Source organism: Erinaceus europaeus, chromosome X (genome assembly GCF_950295315.1).
Source record: "Erinaceus europaeus chromosome X, mEriEur2.1, whole genome shotgun sequence".
NCBI classification, from domain to species: domain Eukaryota; kingdom Metazoa; phylum Chordata; class Mammalia; order Eulipotyphla; family Erinaceidae; genus Erinaceus; species Erinaceus europaeus.
The window spans coordinates 72803026-72822834 of NC_080185.1; the positions used below are offsets into that span (position 1 = coordinate 72803026).

At 39.0% G+C, this 19809-nt stretch overlaps 2 protein-coding genes across 2 annotated transcripts in view; both read left to right on the forward strand.

Moving 5' to 3' along the window:
• ZDHHC15 (zinc finger DHHC-type palmitoyltransferase 15) overlaps positions 1-18119 on the forward strand; it is a 394441-nt gene extending 376322 nt beyond the window's left edge. The window contains exon 12 of the mRNA XM_060183155.1: positions 18098-18119. The gene's annotated coding sequence lies outside the window, so the exon portion shown is untranslated. The remainder of the gene's footprint in view (positions 1-18097) is intronic.
• NEXMIF (neurite extension and migration factor) overlaps positions 1-19809 on the forward strand; it is a 191622-nt gene that overhangs the window by 28843 nt on the left and 142970 nt on the right. The window lies entirely within an intron of this gene.

The following is a 19809-nucleotide window of genomic DNA, read 5'->3' on the forward strand; positions in this document are numbered from 1 at the left end:
TTCATTCAAGTTGTTTCTATATAATCAGTATATTCCTTTTTTACTGTTGAATAGTTTTTGTGTCACTTTGGTGGTACATGTGGTGTGACAACTTATTTTGAAGAAGTGTGCAAGATGTTACTGAGACATATATAATAATCAGTGTTACACTTTCAAACTTAAAATATATCTGAGAAGTTTATCCAGCCTTTAAAAATCAGATCAGAGATTAACTTAACTCTGTAAAGGATAATGTAAACTTTTGAGCTGCTAGCAAAACTGTGATCATAAAATTCAAGGTGCTATGTTACTTGCTTAAGAATCTTTAAATATTCATGAGCTATCATGACTATCTCTATTCAACAAAAATGTTCACATCTGAAAAAAAGAAGTTCAGCCATGAAAAAATTTAAAATTTTTATCACTAGTGATCTAACATTCATTTACAGAATTGTAAGACCTCAGGGTATTACTATACATGAATATGAACATGTGTCTCTGAATCCACCACTGAAGTTTCTTTTTTTTAAATTTTTTATTTATTAAAAAAGGAGACAGTAACAAAACCGTGGGATAAGAGGGGCAACTCCACACAATTCCCACCACTAGATCTCCATATCCCATCCCCTCCCCTGATAGCTTTCCTATTCTTTAACCCTCTGGGAATATGGACCCAAAATCATTGTGGGATGCAGAAGGTGGAAGGTCTGGCTTCTGTAACTGTTTCCCCGCTGAACATGGGCGTTCACTTGTCTATCCATACTCCCAGCCTGCCTCTCTCTTTCCCTAGTAGGGTGGGGCTCTGGGGAAGCAGAGTCCAAATACATTGGTGGGGTCGTCTGTCCAGGGAAGTCTGGTCGGCATCATGCTGGCATCTGGAACCTGGTGGCTGAAAAGAGAGTTAATATACAAAGCCAAACAAATTGTTGAACAATCATGAACCTAAAGGCTGGAATAGTGCAGATGAAGTGTTGGGGTTCCTCCATTTTGTATATAGCTAGTAGGCACATTTTAGCTATATTTCAAAGGGCCTGTAGCAATACTGGTTTTTTTTTTCTCTCTCTCAACATGAAATCTGATATGCAAGTGGATCTAAGTTATTGTCTGGGAAAGTAAAATCATGGCTCAAAAAGGGACAGAAAGCTGGATAATGGAAGAGAGTAGCTCCCTAATATGGGGAAGGGGTATAAATATTGTTGACTGTAAATCCCATTGATTTGATTTGGTCTGGGGCCCATATTCAGTTTAGGAGCCTATGTAACCTCTGCATCCCTGTAGATCTGAGCTCACATTCTGTGGTCATGAATAAGAACATTTCAAGCTGCCCCAATATCGACCCATCTTCCTCAGGTGTAGCATAGAGTATATTCTCCATCCTCCCCTCAGAAGATGGAGCATTCTCTACCAGTGTTGATCCAAGTTGAGGGTAAGGTCCTATGGGGGACCCACAAAGGGGTCTTTTTTTGTTGTTCCTGATAGAGATGACCTGTAAATATGGAGAGAGGGATTTATTTGAGGTCTAGGCCCATCGTGTCTGTTTGGGAATCTCAGGACTCCCCGAATAGGGCCCCAGCTTATGGGGTGGCCTGATACTGACTAAAGAGTCATCATTAAAGTATGCCAGTGTCTTGCCCTTATTCAGCTTTTGCAGTCCTTTCTTTGCTAAGGTTATCTTTGGAGTGAGTGAGAGAACTGTAATAGGAAGTAGGTGAGGAGGATATCTAAGTCTAAGTAGATATTATTTCATTAGGAAGTTTATACTGACTCACTGTAGACTATTGTATATTTTTGCTTTCAGGTATATATTTTGCCCTAGTTTATGGATATGTGTGAACATATGCTCTAGCTCACGGGGCCTGGTTTATATCTAGGTTTTGGGACTTTGTTAGGAAGTGAACCACCAGGAATGGAATTAGAGAATACTATGAAAGGGAAGGTCTCACCTGTATAATGAGGCTGAAGGGTTGTCATTCCACACCTGAATTCTCTGGACACAGTTTGAATTGAAAAATGCTGAGGTGGTACTCGTTGCATTGATTAGGTTGGGATTGGTGGATGCAATATTATTTGGTATAAATTGAGAGAAGCATGCAGCAAAGTGTGCCCCACCCTAAGCTCCAGGACTGGGAGAAATATAGGCTCTATAGTGGAAATGTGAGGTTCTTACTGTCTTAGGGTTCAAGAAGACAATGGATAGTTATTGTTATAATCACATTATTTGGTAATTGGGTTACCTTTGTAAAATCCCGTTGTTAGCATTTGCTATATACCCAACATCACCATAATTTATGTCCTTTGACATTATTTGTATATAGCTGTGCCACTGGTCACTTCTGTTCTCCCTGGTCTAGGCTTTTGATAGAGTCAAAATATCAAAGACTCAGCCTATGTATTAAAAAGACTCAGTCTGTGCTTTAAAAAGTTTGAGACAATCAAGTTTTCCCCTTTCATATTACTTAGTGATTTATATGACTACAAATTAATAGGAGTTTACATAAACACCATTCCCACCACCAAAAGACTGTGTCCCATCCTACCACCCCCTGACCCCTGCCACCCTGGTAAACTGAATATCCACCCTCACCCCAGGGTTTTTACGTTGGTGTGCTACTACAGATGTAGTCAAATTCTGCTTTCAGTTTCCCTTTCTGTTAGTCTTTCTCAACTTTTGTTCATGAGTAAGATCATCCCATACTCGTCTTTATCTTTCTGACTTAGCTCTCTTAACATAATTCATTCTAGCTCCATCCAAGATGGGTCAGAGAAGGTGGGATCATTGTTCTTAATTGCTGCATAGCATTCCATTTTGTACATATACACCACAGCTTTATCAGCCACTCATCTGCTGTTTGGGATGTGGGTTGTTTCCAGTTTTTAGCTATTATGAATTCTGCTACTATGAACATAGGTGTACAAATATCTTTTTGGTCTGGTGTTATGGAGTCCTTGGGGTATATTCCTAAGAGAGGAATTACTGGGTCATAAGGAAGTTCCATGTCTAGCCTTGTGAGAGTTCCCTAGACTGCTCTCCACCGAGATTGGACCAATTTACATTCCCACCAGCAGTGCAGAAGGGTTCCTCTGTCCCCACAGTCTCTCCACCATTTGTTGCTGCTGTTCTTTTTGATGTATGCCATTCTCACAGGGGTGAGGTGGTATCTCAATGTTGTCTTTATTTGCATTTCTCTGACAATCAGTGACCTGGAGCAATTTTTCATGTGTTTGTTAACCTTTTGGATCTCTTCTGTAGTGAATATTCTGTTCATATCCTCTGTCCATTTTTGGATGGAGTTATTTGCTTTTTTGTTGCTAAGTTTGCTGAGCTCTTTGTATATTTTTATGATTAGTGTCTTGTCTAATGTATGGCATGTGAAGATCTTCTCCCATTCTGTGAGGGGTCTTCTTGTTTGTGTGATAGTTTCTTTAGCTGTGCAGAAGCTTTTCAATTTGATGTAGTCCCATTGATTTGTTTCTGCTTTAGTCTTCCTTGCAACTGGGTTTGTATAATCAAAGATGTCCTTGAGGTTTAGGTGGGAAAGTGTTCCTCAGTTTCATTCTTCTGTATTTTTCGACCCAGTTTTTCCAGCACCATTTACTGAAGAGAGCTTCCTTCCTCCATTTAATACTTTGGGCCCCTTTATCAAAGATTAGATGTCCATAGGTGTGGGGACCACTGAAGTTTCTGTGCTACTCTTCCCATCTTATAAGCACCATAGTTTTTTTTCTTAATTTTTATTTATAAAAAGAAAACACTGACAAAACCATAGGATAAGAGGGGTACAACTCCACACAGTTCCCACCACCAGATCTCCGTATCCCATCCCTTCCCTTTATAGCTTTCCTATTCTTTATACCTCTGGGAGTATGGACCCAGGGGCATTGTGGGATGCAGAAGGTGGAAGGTCTGGCTTCTGTAATTGCTTCCCCACTGAACATGGGTGTTGAAAGGTCGATCCATACTCCGAGCCTGTCTCGCTCTTTCTCTAGTGGGGCAGGGCTCTGTGGAAGCAGGGCTCTAGGACACATTGGTGGGGCTGTCTGCCCAGGGATGTCCAGCTGGCATCATGCTAGCATCTGGAACCTGGTGGCTGAAAAGAGAGTTAATATATAAAGCCAAATAAATTGTTAACTAATCATGAATCTAAAGGCTGGAATATTGCAGATGAAGATTTGGGGTCTCTGTTTTGGGAAAAGATAGTAGGTCTATTTTAGTTTTATTCCAAAAGGCATATTAGTATACTAGTTGTTTCATGAGCCTGACCTCTGATATGCAGGTGTATCTTAGTTATTATTTGGGGTGTGATGGCTGGAAAATAAGCTAGAAAACTGGATCAGGGAAGAGAGTAGCTCCCAAATATGGGAAACGTGTATAAATATTGTTGACTATAAACCCCACTGATTTGATCTGGGGCTGATATTCATCATAGGGACCTATGTAACCTCTGCATCCCTGTAGGTTTGAACTCACATTCTGAGGTCATGAGTAGGAACATTTCAAGCTGCACCAATTTCAGGACCCATCTTCCTCAGGTGGAAATAGAGCATGTTATCCAACCTCCCTTCGGAGGATGGAACATTCTCTACCATTTCTGATCCACCTTGAGGGCAAGGCCTATGGGGGCCTCCAAAAGGGTCCATTATGTTGTTCCTGATGGAGATGACCAGAAGCACCATAGTTTTAAAAAAAGTCCTAGTATTATGAACAGTATATTTAGCCCATCCACATTTATAGTGATTATTGACATATGTGATTTATTTAATGCCATTCTATTTTTGTTTTCTTACTGATTTTATATCTTTCCATTTTCTCCATTTGTTCCTATCCCCTATTAAATGTGGGTTTTTTCATAGTGATTTTCCATATTTTCTTCATTTATATCTCTTATGAATCTCTGCTGTGATTTAGTTTTGTGATGATCATGAATGCTGTATCCTACTCACTCTGCTTAACAGCATTTTTCTGAGCTTTAAAATCTTTAATGGATTCCATTTATTTTTCAAAGATTTACTTATTAATTTTGTAAGTTTTTACTTTATTGGGGGGTTAGTGGTTTACAGTATGGTCTTTAACACATAGGCACAGGCCTTCATCTCTGGGAGAAACACCAGGACCCCACTATCCCTTCATTCTGCCTTTTCCCCTCCTTTCCCAATGCCTTTTGCTTTTGGTACATCACTCAATACTCAGTACAAGCCTCACTGTATGTTCTCCTTTACTGCCCATTTTTTTTAAAGTTCCACATATAACAGATTGTCTGGTACTGGGTTTCCTCTTTCTGGCTTGTCCATTCAACATGATCCCTTCACATTCTAACCACACTATTGCAAAGGAGATGACCTCATCATTTTAATAGCTGTATAGTACTCCATTGTGTATATGACCACAACTTTCATTAGCAGTTCATCTATTATTAAGCATCTGAGTTGCTCACAAATTTGGGCTATTACAAACGGTACTGCTATGAACATCATTATGTGTGGGTCTTTCTGGATAGGTGTTTTTGTTTTCACAAAAGCCCTAGTAGAGGGATTGCTGGGGCATAAAGTAGGCCCATTTCTGGAGTTCTAATGAATTTCCAGACTACTTTCCATAAGGGCTGGAATAACTTACATTTCCACCAACAGTGGAGGACAGTCCCTTTACCTCTACATCCTCTCCAACAGTTGGAATTTTATCTTTTCTAATGTGTGACATTCTCACAGATGCAAAGTGGTACGTCACTGTCACTTCTTTTTGCATTTCCCTGATCACCAGTGACTTTGAGCATATTTTCATATGTCTGTTGGCCCTTTGAATCTCTTCTTTGAAGAACATTCTGCTCATATCATCCCCTCCCCATTTTTCAGTGAGTTTGTTTGTCTTTTAATTATTGAGTTTGGTGAGTTCTTTGTGTATTTTAGTTATCAGTCCTTTACCATATATATGAAAAATTAAATTTTTCTTTCACTCTGTGAGGGTCTCTTTGTTACGGTGGTGATTTACTTTGCTGTGCAGGAGTTTTTCAATTTGACATAGTCCCACTGTTCTGTTTTTGCTTTTGGTTTTCTTGCATTTCGATTTGAATTAGTGAAGATGTTGTAAAACTGTTCATGAAAGAGTGTTCTGGCTATGTTTTCCTCTAAGTATTTGATGGTTTCTAGTCTAACGTCTAAATCTTTGATCCATGTGGAGTTAACTTTTATATATGATAAAATATGGTGTTCCATTTTCATTCTTCTGCATGTTTCAACCTAATTTTCCCAACACCATTTATTGAATAGACTCTCCATTTTCCATGTGATATTTTGGGTTCCCTTGTCAAAAATTAGTTGACCATAGGTCTGAGTGACAATTTTTAGAACAGTATTTTTAAAGATATTATCAGTGTTTACTTATTTGATTACCACACATTTCCTTCTTCCTTTATTTGTGACTTAATAATGATTGACAAGATTGTGGGATAAGAGGAGTACAATTCCATACAGTTCCCACCACCAAAATTCTATATCCTATCCCCTCCATTGGAAGGTTTCCTGTTCTTTATCCCTCTGGGAGTATGGAACAAAGATATTTATAAGATGCAGAAGGAGGGAGGTCTAGCTTCTGTAATTGCTTCTCCATTGGATGTGGGCACTGACAGATCAATATATACCCCTAGCCTGTGTCTGTCTTTTCCTATTTGGGTAGGGCTCTGGGGAGGTGGGGTTCCAGGACACATTGCTGAGATCATCTGCTCAGGGAAGTCAGATTTGAGCCATGGCAGCATCTGCAACTTAATGACTGATAAGCATTAAGATATAAAGCAAATTATTTAATGATAAGTAACCTAAAGGCAAGAATATAGCAGATGAGATTTGGGGTCTCCATTTTGGAAAGAGCTACTAGGTCTATATTAGGTATATTCCAAGGATCCTGTGACTTTACTAATTTTTGCCTGAGCCTGACAGCTAACATGCAGGTGGACTAGGAATATTGTTTGGGAAGATGGTGTCAGAGTTGAGGATAGGAATAGAAAGCTGGATCAGGGCAGACAGTAGCTTCCTGATATAGAAATATATACAAATACCATTAACTGTAAACCCCATCAGTCGGACCTCAGGCTATATCTATTCATATTTAGCACAGGAGCCTGTGTAACTTCTGCATCTCTGTCAGTCTGAGCTTGCATTCCTTGGTCATAGTTAGGAACATTCTAGGCTGCACTCATTTCAGGACCAGTCCTCTTTGAGTGGCAGAGTGTGTTGACCCAGTCTCCCTCCAGAGAGTGGGACAATTTCTACTATTATTGTTCTACATTGAGGGCAATGTCCTATAGAAGCCCACAAGAGTGTTTCTGATGTTGTTCCTGATGTAGATGACCAATGATGGTGGAGAGAGGGATCTGTTAGAGGTCTAGGCCCATCATATCTATCTGGGAATCCCAGGATGCCCTGAATAGTGCTCAGGATGATGCCTGGTGACCAGAAGGGCCATTCTTTAAATTTTTTTTATTTTTTATTTATAAAAAGGAAACACTGAGAAAACCATAGGATAAGAGGGGTGCAACTCCATCCAATTCCCACCACCAGAACTCCATATCCCATCCCCTCCCTGGATAGCTTTCCTGTTCTTTAACCCTCTGGGAGTATAGACCCAAGGTCATTGTGGGGTGCAGAAGGTGGAAGGTCTGGCTTCTGTAATTACTTCCCCACTGAACATGGGCATTGACAAGTTGATCCATACTTCCAGCCTGTCTCTCTCTTTCCCTAGTGGGGCAGGGCTCTGGGAAAGCATGTCTGTCCAGGGAAATCTGGTTGGCATCATGGTAGCATCTGGAACCTGGTGGCTGAAAACAGAGTTAACATATAAAGCCAAACAAGTTGTTGACTAATCATGAACCTAAAGGCTGGAATAGTGCAGATGAAGAATTGGGGCATCTCCATTTTGTAAATAGCTAGTAGGCCTATTTTACTATTTTAGTTATATTGCAAAGGGCCCATGACTATACTAGTTTTTTTTTTGCACCAAAGTAAAAATCTCTGGGTTGAGGGTGAAAGCGGAAGTTAGGCTTCACTGCGGTTGGGGGGTTGGGGGAGGATGGGATGGGACAAAAGGGTCATTCTTAAAGTGTGCTGGTCTCTTGCCCTTATCTAGCTTTTGTAGTCCTTACTTTATCTGACAAGGTCAGACTTAAAGTGATTGGGGGAAGTGAAATAGGAAGTAGGTGAGGGGGTCATCTAGGTCTAAGTAGAAAGTATTTGATTAAGTACTTTATAGTATCTTTATTAAAAAGTCTTTCTGCTTGCTTGCTGCACTTATTGAGTCACTGCAAACTATTGTGCACTTTTACTTTTTTTAAAAAAATATTTATTTTATTTATTTATTCCCTTTTGTTGCCCTTGTTGTTTTATTGTTATAGTTATTATTGTTGTTGTCGTTGTTGGATAGGACAGAGAGAAATGGAGAGAGGAGGGGAAGACAGAGAGGAGGAGAGAAAGATAGACACCTGCAGACCTGCTTCACTGCTTGTGAAGCGACTCCCCTGCAGGTGGGGAGCCGGGATTCGAACCGGGATCCTTATGCCGGTCCTTGTGCTTTGCGCCACCTGCGCTTAACCCGCTGCGCTACAGCCAGACTCTCGCACTTTTACTTTAAGGTATATATTTTCCCCTAATTTATGGATACATGTGCACATGTGCCTTATCCCATGGGCCCTGGTCTATATCTAGGTTCTGTAACTTTGTTAGGAAGTGTGCCTTCTGAGAGTTCTCCAAACTGCTCTCCGCAGGGGTTGGACCAATTTACATTCTCACCAGCCTTACACAATCTCTCCAGCATTTGTTGTTGCTATAGTTTCTAATGTATGATATTCTCACAGGGGTGAGGTGGTATCACATTGTTATCTTTGTTTGCATTTCTCTGACCATCAGTGACTTGGAGTGATTTTTCATATGTCTGTTGGCCTTTTGTGTCTTTTCTGTAGTGAATATTATTTTCATATCCTCTCCGCATTTTTGAATTGTTTTCTTGTTGCTTAGTTTGGTGAGCTCTTTAGTTTATCTATTTAGGTTGGCAGTTGGTATGACACTAAGAATGTGTCCATTTCTTCTAGGTTGTCAATTTTATTTCCATATAGATATTCATAATAGTATTGCATGATCCTTTGTATTGCTGTCTTGCCTGTCACAATATCTCCTCTATCATTTCTGAGTGATTTTACCATAGCTTTCTCTCTTTTTCTCTTAATGTGTGTAGCTAGTGGTTTACCTATTTTATTTATCCTTTCAAAGAACCTGCTCTTGGTTTCATTAATCTTCCTAATAGTCTTTTGGTTTTCTATTTCATTGATTTTTGTTCTAATTTTAACTATTTCCTGTCTCCTGCTCACTGTTGGATCTCTGTTGCTCCACTTCTAGTTGGTTCAATTGGGTTATTAGATGTTTTACTAGTGATTTCTTTATTAATGTGGGATTGCATTGCTATGAACTTTCCTCTCAGGACTGCTTTTGTTCCATCCCATAAGGTCTGATAGTTGGTTTCTTCATTTTCATTGGTATAAAAGTAATTCTTAATGTCTTTTTTTGATTTCTTTAATGACCCATGTATTGTTCAGAAGCATGTTGTTTAGTCTCCAGACTTTGGGGGAGTTTCTTTTCTTTTTGTGGTTGATTTCTAGTTTCATCCCATCATGGTCTGAGAAGACACATTTTATTATTTTAATATTGACATATTTGTATAGGCTGTCTTTGTGCCCCAGTATATAGTTAATCCTTGTGAATGTTCCATGTGTACTTGAGAAGACTGTATATTCATTTTTCTGGGATAGAAAGTTCTGTATGTATCTGTTAGGTTCATTTCATTTATTATTTCATTTTAAGACTGTTATTTTCCTATTGATTAAAATTTTTTTAAAAAATTATTTTCCCTTTTGTTGCCCTTCTTGTTTTTCATTGTTGTAGTTATTATTATTGTTGCTATTGATGTTGTCATTGTTAGATAGGACAGAGAGAAATGGAGAGAGGAAGGGAAGACATAAGGGGGAGAGAAAGACAGACACCTGCAAACTTGCTTCACCGCTTGTGAAGCGACTCCCCTGCATGTGGGGAGCCGGGGGCTCCAAACCAGATCCTTTCGATGGTCCTTGCCCTTCGCGCCACGTGCGCTTAACCCACTGTGCTAAGGCCCGACTCTCTCCTATTGATTTTTTTATCCAGATGGTCTGACTGTTGTTGTGAATGGTGTGCTAAGATATCTGACTATTATTGTGTTACTGTTGATGTCTTCAAAAGTTCAATGAATATTTGTTTTATATATTTGGGTGCACCTAAGTTTGCACCTAAGGCTTGTCATTCCACACTTGAAGTCTTTGGACACAGTCTGAAGTGAAGCATGCTGGGGTGGCACTCATTGCTTTGATTAGGTTGCGATCAGCGATCAGTGCAATATTTTTTGATATGCATTGAGAGAAGCATGCAGGAAAGTGGGCCCCACCCTAAGGTTCTAGGACTGGGGAAAATATAGGCTCAACAGTGGAAATGTGGGGTTCCTGCCGTCTTAGGGTTCAAGAAGACAATGGATAGCTATTGTTATCATCACATTATTTGGTAATTGGGTTAACTTTGAAAAGTCCCTTTGTTAGGGTTTGCTGTATAATACCCAGCTGTGCCACCGGTTGCTTCTGTTCTACCTGGTCTAGGCTTTTGAGAGAGTCCACATATCAAAGACTCAGCCTATCAACAGAAGTTGAGAAAGAAGAACAGAAAGGGAAACTAAAAGCAGGATCTGACTAAATCGAGAGTAGGGCATCAAAGTAAAAACTCTGTGATGAGGGGAAGGGTGGACATTTGGCTTCCCGGGGCAGCAGGGGGCGGGGTGGATTGGTGGAATGGGACATAGTCTTTTGGTGGTGGGAATGGTGTTTATGTACACTCCTATTAAAGTGTAGTCATATAAATCACTATTTAATTAATATGAGAGGCAAAAATTGATTGTGTATCTCGAACTTTTTAAAACACAGACTGAAAGTCTATTTTATCTGAAAACAGAATTGCTGTCCCTTTTTTCTTCTTTCTAAATTATTAGCTTTGAACATACTGCTCCAGCTTCTTACATTAAACTTCTGTTTGTCTTTTCTTTGGATGTATTTCATGAAGACATATAATGGATGGATCCTATTCTTTTTTTTTTTTTTTTTTTTGCCTCCATGGTTATTGCTGGGGCTTGGTGCCTGCACTATGAATTCACTGCTCCTGGAAGCCATTTTTCCTCTTTTGTTGCCCTTGTTGTTTATCGTTGTTGTTGTCATTATTATTGTCGCTGTCATTGTTGTTGGATAGGACAGAGAGAAATCGAGACAGGTTGGGAAGACAGAGAGGGAGAGAGAAAGATAGACAACTGCAGACCTGCTTCACCACTTGTCAAGTGACCCTTGCAGGCAAGGAGCCAGGGGCTCAAATCGGCATCTTTATGCTGGTCCTTGAGCTTTGCTGCATGTGCTCTTAACCTGCTGTGCTACAGCCCAGCCCGCTGGATGGATCCTATTTTTTAATCTGTTTCACTGCTCTGAGTCTTTTGACAGATTTAGTTTTGTGTATGTGGGCACCGAATACTTTTTAAATTTTATTTATAAAATGGAAATATTGACAAGACCATAAGATAAAAGGGGTACAATTCTACATAATTCCCACCAACCAGAACTCCATATCCCATCCCCTCCCTTGAAAGCTTCCCTATTCTTTATCCCTCTGGGAGTATGGACCCAGGATCATTATGGGTTGCAGAAGGTGGAAGGTCTGGCTTATGTAATTGCTTCCCCTCTGAACATGGGCATTGATCCATACTCCCAGCCTGTCTCTCTCTTGCCCTACTTGGGCAGGGCTCTGAGGAGGTGAGGTTCAAGGACACATTGGTGGGGTCGTCTGCCCAGGGAAGTCAGGTTGGCATCATGGTAGCATCTGGAACCCGGTGGCTGAAAAAGAGTTAAGATATAAAGCAGAACAAATTGTTGACTAATAATGAACCTAAAAGTTGGAATATTTCAGATGAAGATTTAGGGTCTCCGTTTTGGAAAAAGCTATTAGGTCTATTTCAGGTATATTCCAAGGAGCCCATGACTTTACCAGTTTTTGCCTGAGTCTGACATCTAATATGCAGGTGGACTCAAGTTATTGTCTGGGGAGATGGTGTCATAGTTGGATATTTTAAATATTTTCCGACTCATTGGAACCTGGTTTTTATAGTTCCATATTGGGTGCCACATCTTTTCATTCTCAAATATTTCCTTTCTCTCTTTCTTATGCTTATTGAATATATAAGTTTAAGTGTAATAATGCTGCATACAAAATGCAATGTAGTTTCACTGTGATTTTAATATATAAGTTTAAGTGTAATATATAAGTTGAATATATAAGTTTAAGTGTATATAAGTTTTATTGAATATATAAGTTTAAGTGTAATAATGCTGCAAACAAAATGCAATGTAGTTTCACTGTGATTTTAAGTTCAGGCATGAGGTAGTCTATATAGAACGTAATGACTTTGTAAAATGGACTTTTGAAGTCTTTTGAAATGTGTGAGAGAGAAAAAAATGTGAGGATGAGGAACAAGAAAATTTTAAAATTGTTTAATCTTCCATTTTCTTTGTAGACTGAAAACTAGGAACAAGGTGGCAAAGATAGATATATTAAACTTTGAAAAGGTCAAGGTCCATATCTCACTTAACATATGTTTTCAAGTTCCATCCAAGATAAGGTGAATAAGGTGAATTTATCATTCATCATTGTTAATAACTGAGTAGTATGCCATTGTGTATGAAGGGGAAACACAAAGCAGAATGTGGAATAGGTTTGGTGTATTGCACCAACGTAAAGGGCTCTGAGGGGAGAGGGGGCTTTCAGGTCTTGGTACACGATGATGGAGGAGGACCTGGGTGGAGGGGTTAAAGTGTTTTGCAGGAAACTGAAAAATTTTACACATGTATCAAATGTGTATTTACTGTTTACTGTAAACCATTGATCCACCCAATAAAAAAAAAACATTGAAATGAAAAAAGGCCAAGATACAATTCACATTTTATCATGACTTTCTCAATGACAAAATAAGACATTTATTATCTATTATCTGATGTAATTTGTCTTATGGGTTAGTCAGACTCCTTTTTCTTCATATTTCAGCTATATAGTGTAACTTCTACCAAAATTCACGTTTTCCCCTGATTTTAATAAAAGAGAAGTTATAAGATTTGAGTACAGTGGGGGAAACATAAACATGTGAAAGCAGGAGCTAGGTTGTGGTTCACTTGTTTAAGCACACACATTATCATGGATTCAGGTTCAAACCATCTAGTTCCCACCTGCAGGGGGAGAAGCTTCATAAGTGCTGAAACAGGGCTGCAGGTGTTTCTCTTTCTTTCTTTCTTTCTTTCTCTTCCTCTCTCTCTCTCTTCCTCTCTCTGTCTCTCTCTCTGTCTCTCTCTCTCTCTCTTTCTTTCTTTCTTTCTTTCTTTCTTCCTTTCTTCTTTTATTTATAAAAAGGAAACATTGACAAAACCATATGATAAAAGGGGTACAACTCCACGTAATTCCCACCACCAGAACTCTGTATCCCATCCCTCCTTCAATAGATTTCCTATTCTTTAACCCTCTAGGAGTATGGACCCAAGGTCATTGTGGGATGCAGAAAGTGGAAGGTCTAGCTTCTGTAAAGGTGTTTCTCTTTCTCCTCAATTTACCTCTCCCATCTCAACTACTCCCTATCCTATCAAAATAAATAATGAAAAATAAATAAGTAATTTTAAAAGTTGGAGCCAAAAAAAAAAGTCTGTCCTCTTGCATGTTAGTGTGTAAATTAGCATTTTAGTGGGAGTCTGGCTGTAGCACAGCGGGTTAAGCGCAGGTGGCGCAAAGCACAAGGACCGGCATAAGGATCCCGGTTCGAACCCCGGCTCCCCACCTGCAGGGGAGTGAAGCAGGTCTGCAGGTGTCTATCTTTCTCTCCTCCTCTCTGTCTTCCCCTCCTCTCTCTATTTCTCTCTGTCCTATCCAACAACGGCAACAACAGTAATAACTACAACAATAAAACAACAAGGGCAACAAAGGGAATAAATAAATAAAATAAATATAAAAAAATTTTAAAAATGTTAAAAAAATTAGCATTTTAGTTTTAGGAATAACTGTTTAGCTTCTCCTTTTGCCCATACCCATGCCCATGTGTATGAAGTACATAATACATAGGTATTCTTTCCCTCTCTCAATTCCACTCTCCTCCTCAAGTTTGGTAGATAGACTAGTCTGATGCTTCAGAAACACTAGTGTCAAGACAGGAACCAAATTCTGCTTCTGACATTCCATTAATTAGGTTTAAATTCTCCTAAGCTTGCTTTTAAAAACTGTATCAGGATTTTAGGGAGAAGGCAGGCAGATGAGGCACTAATACAAGGTGATTTTTATCCCTTTACTGTGCCATGCAATATTTATTGTCATTCAAATGGTGTCATTCAAATGAGGTGTTGGATATTGGAAAATGAATGCAAAGTTGATCATTGTTCTGTGAATTTCAGTTTTGATGATGAAACTAAAATAGAGGCAGCACTTCAGCTTTGGTTATGCAACATGTAGAGTCATTTAATCATAAAACCCTGGTGACTTTGACAGAAGGACAAAGCCTTTAAGGCTGTATTAGGGTTGTGGGGAAAATATATTTCTGTCCAACTTCACTAGGCTATGGAGTAACTAAGGCATATATTATTTGTCTAATTGCTTGTCTTTATAGAAGGAAAAATGTAGATGTTTTAAATATTTAAACATTGTGTCTGATTTTTTTAGTTTATGTCCCAGAGTCCTATGAAGAATCCTGGAGTTCCTGTAACTAATTTCTCTTTTACTTTTTTAAAATTTTACTCCCAATACCCAGGTTAAAGAAAACTAAATTATTTTCTATATTGTGTTTCAATTTAATTTCTCTGCAATGAAGCTTTACATTTCAAGAAATTTCTTTGTTTCTGTAGAATTGTTCACTGATGGTTAGGCTTAAACATTAAACAACTTTAGACTGGTGTAAGAATCCTGGTTCAAGTCTCCGGCTCCCCACCTGCAGGGGAGTCGCTTCACAGGCGGTGAAGCAGGTCTGCAGGTGTCTGTTTTTCTCTCCCCACCTCTGTCTTCCCCTCCTTTCTCCATTTCTCTCTGTCCTATCCAACAACGACCACATAAATAACAACAACAATAATAACTACAACAATAAAAACAACAAGGGCAACAAAAGGGAATAAATTTTAAAAAATTTAAAAAAACATCAAACAACTTTACACAATTAATTAGGTTTTATGACCTGTGGCCACGTCACCTAATTTGTTTTGTGGACTTTCTGAGGCAGAAAATTAGATATTTAATATTTAGTACTAGTTCCCTTAAAATATCTCTCTGTGGAGACAGGCTGGGAGTCTGGATCGACCTGTCAACACCCATGTTCAGCAGGGAAGCAACTACAGAAGCCAGACCTTCCACCTTCTGCACCCCATAATGTCCCTGGATCCATACTTCCAGAGAGATAAAGAATAGGAAAGCTATCAGGGGAGGGGATGGGATACAGAGTTCTGGTGGTGGGAATTCTGCAGAGTTGTACCCCTCTTATCCTATGGTTTTGTTAACGTCTCTGTAAATAAATAAATAAATAAATAAATAAATAAATAAATAAATAAATATCTGTGTTTGCAAATGTTGTTGTTCCTGGAGAAAAATTTTGTACTAACCCGGATTCAGAACTTCCAGTTTTGTACTATGTTCTTTATGTCCACACTCCAGGATGAACCGTTAAAAGATGAGATGGACATAGAATAGAATTGAATAAAATCAAACAAAACTCTGGAGAGTATTGCTTAGTTAATTCAAAACAGAAGCCTTGGCTTTCCCACTCTCATATTCCACAGTAATACTTTCTTCTTGGTCAAAGGCATACCTATATCCAAATCTCACACTATTTCCTGAATAGATCTATCAAGTAAAACATCCAGCTGCTTGGCATTTCCCCCCCTCCATCACCCCCTAACTTAACATTAAAAAGAAGAGTCTTTTGATAATAAAACAAACAAATGTGCTACAATAACAGAACACCATGTCTTGTCCTTCAGAGGTTCGTTTAATGTGATCAGCAACATAAAACCTCACAAAAGCTTTTGCTGGAGGGTTACCAGAAGCTGCATCATTCAATATATTGTTACATACTGCAATTCTTTCACTTTGGCATTATATATTGATTGTAACAGAAGCATGACGTTTGTACCTTTTAGTTCCTTTTTGCAATAGACGGTTTCTTTTTAACTTTTCCTTAGAAAAAAATAGAGCTGTACCATATTTGATAAGTAGTTATCAAGGTAAAGCAAAACAAAACAAACAAAAACCCCTGTGTTCATATCCTTGGTTACAAAGACTGGCACTAAGATAGGGTTGTTCTGCCTGTTATGACACATATCAAGATAACAGTTATATACATATGTGTTCATGAAGAATCGGTATGGAGTAGAGCAACAATTTAAACGAAAGAAGGGGCTGAATGGAAAAAAGATAAATGAATACAAACTGCATAGAGAAAAATTCTGAAATGTAATTACAAAAATGACTGTTTTTCCTCTTCTTTTCCCACACCCCACACAAAGCACTGAATGAAAATGAGACTGTCAGAAAGCACTATGACTCCTTTTTGAGAAATGAGTCTTTTCTTTTCTTTTCTTTTCTTTTCTTTTCTTTTCTTTTCTTTTCTTTTCTTTTCTTTTCTTTCTTTCTTCCTTTCATTCATTCATTCTTTCTTCCTCTCTTTCTTTTGTTCTTTCTTTCCTTCTATTTATTTATTTATTTTTCCATCAGGGTTATCACTGGGTCTCAATGTCACGCATACACACACACACACACATACACACACACACACACACACACACACACACTGCAGGTGGGGAGTAGGGGCTCAAATTTGGGTCTATATACATGATAACATGCATGCTCAACCAGGTATACTACTACCTGGCCCCCAAGAAGTGGATATCCTACTCCCCCCAATTTATTTTGTAGTGCTGCAAAATTGGTACAATGAGGTGCAGGTACTGTTTAAGATTTGCTATAGTTTATTTTGTCCCCATTCCCTGTCCTGCTTTCTGACCTGGGGAGCAAGGTGAACACTGTAAAGGTTTGCTTGGGCCATATTTTTCATTATTTATTATGGCTCCATAATTGGCTATTTATTTATTTATTTGTATTTTTTGGTTGCTTATGCTTTTTTATTTATAAAAAGGAAACACTGACGAAACCATAGGATAAGAGGAGTACAACTCCACAAAATTCCCACCACCAAAACTCTGTATCCCATCCCCTCTTTTGATAACTTTCCCATTCTTTAATCCTCTAGGAGTATGGACCCAAGGTCATTGTGGGATGCAGAAGGTGGAAGGTCTGGCTTCTATAATTGCTTCCCCGCTGAACATGGGCATTGACAGGTCAACCCATACTCCTAGTAATTGGCTGTTTATAATTGAACCACTTTTTTTTTTTTTTTTTTAACGTATGACCTGAAAAACTTGTAGAACTAGTTTTTGAGTTTGCAGATACTCTAGTGTTGCTACAGAGAGTGGTCTTTTCTTTGTGGGTGCAGGTTTTGAGGATATTTTGCCAAATTTTTAGAAATTTTTACAACATAGCAATGTAGAAATTTTTACAACATAGCAATGGACATGCACAAATACATTTGGGGACATAATTAAATTATTAGTTTTGGTATTTTCATTAAAAAACTTTTAGACGTCTAAGATTTTTTTAGAGTGCCTTTAACTGGAGGCCTTATTTTTTCTCAAGCAAGTTGTTAGTTTCCAACTGCTCTATAATGAAATTGGTTTCTTCTAGCTTCTGTTTGTCTTTGCTTGTGTTTTCTCTTCAAAATAAAATTAGAACTAATTTATTAAGAGTAGATGGATATTCAGCTTTATTACTCTCCACAAAAACTCATCTCCTGCATCTTCTTTGTTAGAAATACCTTCGTGGAGCCCTTGGAATATACCCAAAATAGATTCCTAGCTTCTTCCAATACTAAGACCCCAAATTTCATCTGCTATATTCTTGCCCTTAGGATCCTGCTTACTAAACAATTTGTTCTGCTTTATATTTTAATGCTTTCCAGCCACCAAGTTGCAGATGCTACCATGATGCCAACCTGACATCCCTGGGCAGATGACCTCACCAATGTGTCCTGGAATCCCCTCTCCAGAGCCCTACCCTACTAGGGAAAGACAGAAACATGCTGTGAGTGTGGATCGACCTGTCAGTGCCCATGTCCAGTGGAGAAGCAATTGCAGAAGCCAGACCTTCCACCTTCTGCACCTCATAATGATCCTGCGTCCATACTCCCAGAGGGATAAAGAATAGGAAAGCGTCCAATGGACATAAGGGGATGTGGAACCCTGGTGGTGGGAATTGTACCCCTCTTTTCCCACAGTCTTGTTGGTCATTACTAAATCACTAATTAAAAAAGAAAAGAAAAAATTCCTCTGTGCAACAGAAATTGCACCTGAATTTGGCTGAAAGTATAGTTTAAGTCTAAGATCAAAGAACTAGGCTAAGAATAGGATTATTGGCCATACAAACAGAATGAGAACAGAGGCCTGTGGGACAAGAACCAAAATGTGTAGTGTAGTGAGCTGTGGATAAGAGGAAGAAACTGCATTTTGGTGGAAAGATGAAGAATCAGGGATATGTGAAACAGGCAGGCAGAGGGAAGGAAAGTAAAGACTGAGGGGCAGTATGTCTTTGGTTATGACTATTTGTTGAACTCCACTTGTTTGTCTTCTCTTTTTTATTGATGATTTAATGATGATTAACAAGATTGTAAGGTAAGAGGGTTATAATTCCACACAGTTCCCACCACCAGGGTTTCATGTTTCATCTCCTCCATTCTTTATCTCTCTTTGGGAAAATTCCCCATGGAGTGCAAAAGGTGGAAGTTTTGGCTTCTGTAGTTGCTTCTCCACTGGACATGGACATGGACATTGACAGGTTGATCCATAACCCCAGCCTGTTTCTATCTTTTCCTAGTGGATCAGGGCTCTGGAGAGGTGAGGTTCCAGGATATATTGATGAGGTTGTCTGCCCGGGGAATTCAGGTTGGCATCATGGTAGCATCTGAAACTTGGTAGTTGAAAGACACTAAGGTATAAAGCAATTTGTTCAATATACAGAAACCCAAAGGTAAGAATAGAACAAATAAAACTAGGGGTCTTCATGTGCGAAGAATTTAGGAAGTCTATTTTTGGTATGTTCCGTGTTAGTAATTTTTGCCTTAGTCTGATAGCTAACATTCAGGTGGACTGTCTGGGAAGGTGGTGTAAGAGTTGAGAATAGGACTAGAAAGCTGAATTAGGGTACAGAGCAGTTCCTAAATATGAGGAAAGTATATACATGCTATTAATTGTTAAGCCCATCAATCTGACCTAGGGCCCATGTCTATTCATATTAAGCACAGGAGCCTGTGTAACTTCTGAATCCCTGTAAGTCTAAGCTCACAGTCCCTGGTCACAGGTAGGAACATTCTAGGCTGCACTCATTTCAGGGCCTTTCTTCCTTGTGTGGCAGAGTAGGTTGGCTCAGCCTCACTTTGGAGAGTGGGGAAGTCCCTTTCATTACTGCTCTACAGTGAGGGTATGGTCCTGGATAGACCCACAAAAGGGCTTATGATGATGTTCCTGATGGTAGTGGCCAGTGATTTTGGAGAAAGGAATCTCTTAGAGGCCTAGGCCCATCATATTTTTGTGGGAATCCAAGGATTCCTTGACTATGGCCAAAGATGATTGGTTGGCCTGGTATTGACCAAAAAGGTCATCACCAAAGTGTGCCAGC